Genomic DNA, 9,976 nt, shown 5'->3' with positions numbered 1-9,976 from the left:
GCTAACTTCTTTTCTCACTTCTGGCTGCTCTGTCGGTCTATCACCCCTCTAAGCCAATCCTTCCATTTTAGAGTCCACCTCCTCAGGAACCCTTTCTTGATTGCAGACAATCTTGGTATCTCCACAGTCCCTGAGTTCCCAAGGTAATGCTATCCAGACAGTACAATTCATTTAGCACTTAGCACCGGGAGCTTTGAGTTTTGTTCAGATCCTCAAGTCTATACAAAGCTACAGATACTTATCCATTATTTTCTATGTGCCAACTATGGAGATAGAGGTGGGAGTGAGGTGCTCAGTGTGGCTTCAAGTACATGGTGAGCCCTAACAGATATGCATTGACCATTTGCTCTTCGCTGGTTGACTCTGTAGTATTATCTCAATGGTTACCAGGGTATGCTGTGAAATAGAAAAATAAAGCAATTATTTAAGAAACAGGAAGGGTCAAGAGTTTCCCATTGAGCCTGGGATTGTGGGAGTTTTGCCCAGAGAAGGAAAGCTGTGCAAGCCGGTCTCTGGGGTGGCCGAGCCAAGGACTTCAGAGTAGATTTAAAAGTTCTGTCACCATGAACAATTGACATTGGCAGAAGAAGGAACAGATATTTCTAAAGAGTGAATCTGGGTGTCAGAATTTCAAGTCCTGAACTGAACTCAATTATTGACTTGCTTTTAGCTCTCAAGCCCTATCATTCTGTGGTATGAGTCACTCATTCATCCTATAAATAATCATTGAGTATTTATTTGGGATAAGGCATAGTGTCAGGTGATACACAGAATAGAGATGATGAAGATATGGAGACTGTCATCAAAAAGATATCAGTTTAGTAGGATGCAAACAATAACATCTATATGATAAGTGCTATGTAGATGGGACAAAGGGAAGGGAGAAAAAATTTAGACTTGGGGAGAGCCTTGTTTACAGAAATCTTAGTTGATAAACTTAGCTGTGCCTAAAAGTTATCTTAAACAGGAAGAGGGAGGAAGGGCAGCATACCAGTCTGAAATTTAGGACGTGTTTCAGATGCTCCTCTCCTCCAAACCCTCCAATGGCTCCCTGTTTCCTTCCATGCCAAAATCAACTCTCTGCAGTGGCCTACAGAATCCTCAGTGAGCCGGCCCTGTTAACCATCCTGCCTCATCTCACTCTGCAGCACCTTAGAATACTCTTAGCACTGGTGGACCTCGGGGGCTTGGCCTCTGCTGATTCCTCTGCCTGAAGGCTCTTCCCCAGACATTTGTGATGCTTGCTCTTGACCTCTCTGCTTAAATCGAAGTTATCCACTATGACTTTCCCGACCACTGTCTATAAAATAACAGATCCAGCCCTAACTGGTTTGGCTCAGTGGATGGAGCATCGGCCTGTGGACCAAACGGTCCAGGGTTCGATTCTGGTCAAGGGCACATGCCTAGGGTTGCGGGCTCGATCCCCAGTGGGGGGCGTGAAAGAGGCAGTAAATCGATGATTCCGCGGGCTTGATCCCCAGTGGGGGGCGTGCAAGAGGCAGTAAATCGATGATTCCCTCTCATCATTGATGTTTCTCTCTCTCCCTCTTTCTTCTTCTCTGAAATCAATAAAAATATATTAAAAAAATAATAACAAATCCGTCCTCTCTGATTTTTCCCTGATCCTCCTAACCTGCCTCAGGTTTATACCTAGCACTTACCTCTGTCTGGTGTCCCATGCATTTTACTTGCTTAATTGTTTATTACCTGCCTTTCTCTGCTAGAATGAAAACACTGTGAGAGCAGGGTCTTTGCTCCGTGCACTGGGGTGTCATTGTGCCTAGAACAATGACTGCCACACAGTGGGAGCTCAGTAACTATTTGTAAAATAATGCATAAACTGATCTCCACTAAAACACAGACTTTAGAGAGTCTGCAAGAGGATCTGGCCCAGGATAAACTTTGTCCAAGGTCACATCAAAGGATGGTCCTCAAGGTGGAAGCCTTGGATAAGACCGCGTTTTGCTGCACACAGCATTTTAAGATTGGGAAGTAAATCTCACAAACCAGTTTTCCCATATTTTCTTTTGTTTAAAAATATATTTTTATTGATTTCAGAGAGGAAGGGAGAGGGAGAAAGAGAAACATCAATGATGAGAGAGAATCATTGATTGGCTCCATCCTGCACGCCCCCCACTAGGGATCGAGTCTGCACCTGAGGCATGTGCCCTGACCAGGAATTGAACCATGACCTCCTGGTTCATAGGTCGATGCTCAAACACTGAGCCATGCCAGCCGGGCAGTTTTCCCATATTTTCAATGGGTGCTGCTAGCTTACCTACGAGATGGAAGTCAAGATCAGCTGTATTTCTGCCAGTTAGGTGGTTGATCCTTTTCACTGTCCGCAAAAGGAATCCGACTTGGCTCCTCTTCTGTTCCCGGAGAAGGGTATCTGTCCAGTCAATTTAGTTTTTCCTTTGGCCCAAGATAGCGAAATCGGGTTTTTGTTGTTGTTGTTTCTTGCTGTACGCAGGTATTTTATGGATAGATGTGAAAGCATTTGGCTTTATTTGTGGGATGGTTTCTTATCTTATTCTCTCTTGTTTATGCAGGTTTTTTTGTTTTATTTTAATGTGATAAATGGCCAGCAACTTCCCTGAACTCTATGCAAATGGTATCCAGGCTACAGAATAATTATTTAGTGAATGGCGGATCTAGTTTATGTTAGTGCAGATCAAATTAATCATTATTAGTCATGCCTCCTCTGATAGTAACCTCATCCCTTGCAGACACGCTCCTCTTTATGAAGAAGTAGTAGCTGCGAGGAATGGCTGGGCTCCACTCTGGTTACACTGTGCTGTGGCTTTCCCCATATCTTGGCTAGAGACATAGCAGTATATATCCAGACTAAAACAAACAAACAAACATAAGCAAACAGATAAAACCACCCTTGAGGCATCTCTCTCTCTTTCTCTCTCTCTCTCTCTTCTGACTACTCACCACAGAACTCAAGTTCCAGTATAGACAAGAAAAGAAAGGAGCAGAATGTTGTCCTCTCAAATAAGACAAAATAAATTATTATAATGGTAACCTGTGGTGTTGTTTTTTTTTGGTAGGACTGTATCCACAGGCCTCCTCTCCTGGTTTCCCTGCCAATGCGTGGGTCTCAGGGGCAGCAGTCTCAAACCTCCAAAGTCCTTACTGTCTGAAAGGTGCTTCCCGTTCTGGGGTGTGTGTGGATTGGCTTCGACAGGATAAGCTCTGTGCCTGGGGGTAGTTATAAAGGAGCCCCTTTTCACCTTCAGTTCGGATTAGAATAGAAAACATTTGGAAAATAGAAAAGGATGAGATGGGCAGGCAGAGCACAGGGAGTCAGGGGACTTGGCTCCAGTTCTTGTTATAGAAAGCTCTTAACTTCCCGAGGCCTCAATTTTTCACATCTGTAAAATGGGAGGGTAATATGGAATATTACTTAGCCTGAAAAAGGAAGGAAATTTTGATACATGCGACAACATGGATGAACCTTGAGGACATCATACTCAGAGAAGTAAGCTAGTCACAGCAGGACAGATACTGCATGACTCTACTCATAAGAGATGCCTAGAGGAGTCAAATCCAGAGATGTAAAATAGGATGGTGGTTGCCAGGAAGTGGGGCAGATGGAGAACCAATGCTCAGTGGGTATATAGAACATTTGGAAAATAGAAAAGACAGAAAAGCGGAGAGTTCCATGGAAGGATGGTAGTGGTGCCTGAGCGACAGTGTGAATGTTGCCACTGAACTGTACAGTTGCAAATGGATAACATGCTAAATTTTGTGTTTTGTGAAACTTACCACAATTGAAAAATAAAAATGTTAAAAATAGAAGAGGAATAAAAGAGGCTGTCCAAGAGGAATGCAGGAAGGAGTCGCCTCCTTGCTTGCGGGGGGCCAAGGGTGTGTTCCTGTGCAGGGGCCTTCCTCCTTGCAGGATGTGGGATGACAGAAGTCCAAATTGTCTTCCTTACCAAGTCCTCTTTTCCTTCCCCTTGTCACTGTCAGGACTGTTTTCTTTCATTCCCCTAATCCTAAAGTGATTACGGGGAAAGGTAGATTGGAGAAGGCATTTCTTTCACTTGGGGGAGGCTTAAGGACAGAGGAGCGAGGACGGAGGCGTGCCTCCAGACCCCGGGGTTGTCACTTGAATGCAATGTAGAGAACTACATGGCACTTTGAGTGGGGATTCTGAGTTAGTGTGTCTCCTGGTGACGATGACAATGGCTTGCTACGCACTGGACTGCCTGTCCAAGACCACTGGTTTCAACTTGGAATGAGGCCTGTACCAGGGTCACTGATTTCCTATAGACTGCAACTGAGGTCCCTGACTGAAGTAGTTACCTGGGACCTTTTCAAAATACAGATGCTCAGGATCCACTCCAGGTGAACAGAATTAGGACACACACACACACACACACACACACACACATTTTTAAGTGCCCCAGGTGATCCAGGTGAACAGCCAGCATGGGAAGCACAGAAGAAGTAGGCAGTCCCTTGCAAGTGAGCCAAGCCAGCACCAGCCATATAGTGGCTTCTCGTTAATGGCCTTGGACTTCACAAGGGATATTTTTCACGTGGAGCCCCCAGACAGAGGTAGGCTCCCCACAGAACTGGACACAGGGACAGAATGGGGATCCCCACAGTGCTGGGGAGGGAGGGAGCCCATTCATCTGAGGCCTCCCTTGTGCTCAGTGGGATCAGTCAGGCCTGGGAAAGAGTCAGCGGAGGGCGTGTTATCATCAGCCTGTGACCCTTTCCACTCTTATCAGAATCTGCCTGGGTATTTCCTGCTGACAGGCCCTGAGGCGCAGCAAGAACTGAGGCCAGCCCAGCTGGGAGGGAATGGTAGAGCTGTGGATTCAATATCAGCTCTGTGATTCCCCCCCAAGGGATAAATATTGTGCTTTGCAGCTTATAGGATGGAACAGACTTCCTAAGTGCACGATTCCAGGGAGAGAGTTAATAAAACCTCCTGATACCTGGCCTCCCCGGCAGCATTTGTTTGTCTAGCAGGGAGGCTGTGTGCTGTTCATACAGCGCTGGTGTTAGGTTGACATTTGTTTTGACCTTTAAACTTTCTGCTTCCTCCTTCCCTGTCCTCTCCCCTGCTGGCCCCCCACCTCCTGTTGTTCCTCAGCAAGTGAGCTTGATCCTCTGTGACCCGGGCTTTTCCAGAGGTTGCCTCTCGCGGGCTTGGACTGGGTGGGGTACAGGCTTTTCCTATTTTTTTTTCTGCGCAGGGGTCATCGTGTGACTGTAAAATTATTGTCTGGTGGCAACACGAGCGGCATTTCACATGTTGGGAGTGGGGAGCATTTTGTTTTTTCTTTAAATAAGAAGAGGAAAAGAAAACACCTCCAGGATTCACATCTGCCTGGGGAGCGAGGGTTGGGCCTCCTGCCTTGGCTGGAGAAGGCCTGCTTCTCCTCTGGAGTGTGGCCCGGACCCAGCGGGGATGGGGGGGCCACATCCCCAGGAACGCAGGTGCTTGTCGGGAAAAGGACATTCTTGGTTATGAAGCTTCTTCATGTTCTGAGGGTGTTTTCATAAGGGTGTAACCCCGGGGCTAAAGGAAAATTCCACAGTGCGATGTTTCTGTTCCTGGTCATCCTCCCAAGTTGCTGTGTGTTGTACTGAAGCTTCCAGGCTTAGCACTCAAACTGACTCAAAAAAACGAATTTTCTTTACCTAATTTTTTTCATCTGTTTAATGGGATTCATGGGGACATATTTAGAATTAAGTACCATGATACATACAAAAATGCCTAGAATATACCTGGCATAAAATAGACACCCAAAAGCCATTAGACCTTGATGCTATGATTCCTCCTTAGTGTCTTCTACCTGAAAGACTCTTTAGTTCTGTTGCTATTTTCAGAACACCATTGGGCTTTTGAATGTGTGCACTTTGCCCTTTGGGGTGGGATTATCTGGGAGAGGTTCCTTTGTTCTTTAAGTTCCTTTTCTTGATCACTGTTGAAGACCAGAGACACTTCCTTCATAGCAGCATAGAATGCATTGTTTCTCTCCCTGGTCTTCCCTCCCCACCTACTCCTGTTGACTAGGGTTCATCATTATCCATGGATGGTCTATGGTGATTTAGAAAAAGTAAATGTAGAAACGGGCTGTAGAGGAAGCCACTCACTGAGGGTGACCCTAGCTCTCCCACCACAAGTGTTACCTGTGCTGTGAGCCATCTCCCTCTCACTGCTACATTTCAGAGAAAGGATGTCTATAGAGGGGGACCTGGATGGCTTCAACTCTCACCAGTTAGCTGCAGATATGCCCCTAAAGGCTCATGGAAAGGCTGGCTCACAGCCAGACACACAGGAAGGGCCCAGGAGGAAGCCCGAGCAGATTCTGCAGAGCTGGCTGGAGGGCAGCAGGGCCTGCTGGTGACCTGCCCACTCCTTCCCAGCAGGCAGCACTCTGAAGTTTTGTTTTAACACATCTTTGCTACACCAACAGAAATTTCCTTTCTTCTTACTCCCAGAATGTAGAGAAGTGGTAGTTGGGATGTTTGTAGCCTCACTTTTAAGTGTTTATTCCCAACTGATGGAAACCAAAACCAAAATAAACAAGTAAACGAATACCCAGTCCAACCACTAGGGCCCTGCAGGCTGGCTGAAGAGAATGAATGTGGTCTTAAGCTAGGTTTATACATCAGATTCCAAGTAAGTGTTAGTCTCTCCTCCTCCCGCCCCCCTTTCTGAGTGTGTGTGTATTCATTTCTTTCTTGGCATAGCCGGGTAAGGTGGAAGGCATAGCTCCTAGATGACGTGCTAACATATTTCTGTTCTGCTGCTGCAGCCACTTATAGGTGTCTGGGGACAACATGGCCATTGCCTCAGATTGAAAACAAAAGTTTGAGCCAGTGATATATCATAGTTATTGAAGGGTAATGTGAGAAGGAGGAAGAGAGGCCGAAGATTTATGCACTAATTTGTGCTAGAAATGTGCTTGGTTTGCTATGGGCTGCGGCTGTGACTTTGAACATGTTCCTCTTAAATGGATGATAGTCTTTACATGTAGGCATGAGTCAGGGTTGTGTCAATCAGAGTGAGGGGTAAGGGCATGTGAAATCATTCTATCAGGGAACTTTATTGAAATATACATTCCTGACTGATATCCTTGGACTTATCTTCCAGAGTGTGTGTGTGTGTGTGTGTGTGTGTGTGTGTGAGAGAGAGAGAGAGAGAGAGAGAGAGAGAGAGAGAGAGAGAGAGAATATGTATGTGTGTGTTTCCTAGATGATGCATCTTATAAAAGATCTCCAAAGAAATTTTGATGACACATTTCTGATATTTACCCTGTGCCAACCTGAGCATTAGAGAACCACTGGTATAGGTGAACCACTGGTGTAGATGAGCCACTCGTGTAGGTGAACCACTAGCTATGACATGTGCAGGATCTTGGCAAAAGTTGTCATGCAGAACGTGACTTGGCAGTAGCTGGTTTGTGGTTAGTGTGGGAATACCTGGGATTATGCAAATTTGTAATGAGAGGTAATTTTGAAGGCCACCTATAGATACTCTGGGAGATACTTGTCATCTTCAGCTTTAAAATGTTATATAGTCTGAACGGGTCCAAACCAGAATTTAAACTTGGGTCCTCTGATCCCAGAGCTCACACTCTTGATACTTAGGCACCCAGACAAATGACAGTAATCTCTTAATTTGAATGAATTGCATGTCTCCAGATAGTTAACAATAGATTCATGATGTTCTATATTTTTACTTGGGTTTTATTCTAAGTCAGATTACTTCAAAGTTGATATCATGCTTTGTAGAAAGGATAATGCCACGGTCCCTGGAGGTGAATTTAGAATTTTTATTTTTTATTTTTTTGAAAATGAGAATGCTTCTACATTTAATCAGGACACCTTGCCTTGCTAGTGAAAGTCTCTCCAGAAATTAAAACCTTTAGCCAGTGGCCTGGGTCTTTTTTCTTTTAATTGCTATTGGGGAAGAAATTTCAATGTTTATTCATTCAAAAAAATGTTTGACCAATTACTATATACAGGCTCTGTGTGAGATCCTACACATGTTTGAATAAGATGCTCTCCCTGTCCTCAGAGAACTCACCATCTTCTGGAAGAGACAGACAACTAAATTAACATGGACATGTTTATGTAACAAATGCATTTAGCAGGATGCAGATAGTACTATGGGAACATAGCCAGCGAAGTCAGAAAGGTTTCCAGAGGAGATGACATAAGGTTGTGGCATCCAGAGTTCTCTCTGTTTCTCACTGTGTGCTTGCAAGAATTCACTACTTAAGTTTTGGTTACACTTTTTTTCGGGCCATCATCTCCATAGCCTTGTTTCCAACAAACGAATTAAATATAACTTTTGCCCACTTTTGTTTCTGACCTCTTTCTTTCTAGTAGTTTTATTTTACCTCTTAATTTCTTCACTCAACCCAAGTAATTAAGATAGAGCATAGTTTTCAAATGTAGGTCAGTTTAGCAATTCCCAAGCTTGCAAAGTACCATGTTTAATCATTTCTTTTACTATCTTAGACTGAAAAATAGCGAGTCATAGAGCTTAGATTTGGAATGATGCAATTACAGACTACCAGATTCGTAAGGGACACTAAAGGCCATCTTACCGATTGCCTGTGTGTTCTACATGATGAATCTCTGGCCCAGGTAAGCCAGTGGTAGGTGTCAGTCACACAGCCAGGTTGGTAGCTTGGGCAGATCTCTGCTCAGACCACTTTCTTTGCACTTTGATCTCTACCTGAACTTTAATCTCTACCTAAATGGTCATTGCCTCCAGAATGACCCTGCCCTGCTTCTTTCTCATAATTACTCTCCAACATTTAATGAACACGACCATTTTAATTTTTTATATGTTTTTATTGATATCAGAGAGGAAGGGAAAAGGAGAGAGAGAGAGAAACATCAATGATGAGAGAGAATCATTGATCGGCTGCCCCCTGCACGTCCCCAACTGGGGATAAAGCCCACAACCCGGGCATGTCCCCTTGACCGGAATAGAACCTGGGACCCTTCAGTCTGCAGATTGATGCTCTATCCACTGAGCCAAACCAGCCAGGGCAAGGCCATTTTAATTTAATTGTTGTTTACTTGCATCTCTCTTTTCTCTCTTATGAACTTGTGAGGAATGATTATCTCTGTGGAGCTGCCCTGGCAGGTAAGTAGGGGGTGGGTACTATGAACAGTCACTTCCATTCTGAGGATGGAGTGTGGATGGGCAGTCCAGGATGGACATTAAGTGAAGAAGTACTTTTTAGGGCACTTTCACCACAGCATTTTCTTCCCCCATCTCTTCCCTGGCTCAGGTGGCCCCCAGCCCCCGGCACTCATAATGAGCTGCTCCTGATGACAGCAGGGTGCCCGCCCTGGCTCTTCATTCCATAGTCTGGCTATGCTTTCCATGTGGCTGGCCCTGCAGACCCAGCCTAGACTGACTTTTCCTCAAAAGCCATAGAAAATATGATTTCCAAACCAGACGGAATCTACTCTCATTTTCTTCAGCTGCACTGTGAGGTGGAACTGTCAGGATAAGACTCTATCTAGCAAGTTAGAAACTCCCGAAGCCAGAGGGACAGGACATTTCACGGCAAATATTTAAGCTCCTGGGCTCCAGGGCAATTGGAAGGTTGCGTGCTAAGGAGCTTTCCTCTTTCCCTCTAACTCCCCGCATTTATTACTTGAGCTGTGCCATTTGGACTTATCCTTTACACCCAAGGAAGCCCTGCATTTTAATCTGTTCGCCAGGAAAAAAAAGTAAAGGAATATAAACACCCTGCCTAATGCTGTCCCTAGCACTCAGCATGTCCCTAACCTGTGCCATGTGTCCACAGATAGCCATCTAGGGGGAAGGGGGGATACTTATGTAGGGTCTGGAGGACTGGAGGGCTAGTCCCGGGCTTTCTGCTTCCAGTTCATTTGTGTCTCAGTTTCTACACTGGTAAAGAGGGGAGAAAACTCCTTTCTTAGGCTATCTCCCAGGAGGCCCTGAGGATAAAAA

General features: G+C 45.0%; 1 protein-coding gene across 1 annotated transcript in view; it reads left to right on the top strand.

Moving 5' to 3' along the window:
* SETBP1 (SET binding protein 1) overlaps positions 1–9,976 on the top strand; it is a 365,051-nt gene that overhangs the window by 71,149 nt on the left and 283,926 nt on the right.

This window comes from Myotis brandtii, unplaced genomic scaffold, assembly GCF_000412655.1.
Source record: "Myotis brandtii unplaced genomic scaffold, ASM41265v1 scaffold212, whole genome shotgun sequence".
Taxonomy (NCBI): domain Eukaryota; kingdom Metazoa; phylum Chordata; class Mammalia; order Chiroptera; family Vespertilionidae; genus Myotis; species Myotis brandtii.
Note: the sequence above shows the minus strand (reverse complement) of the source record. Positions and strands in the feature narration are given on the sequence as shown.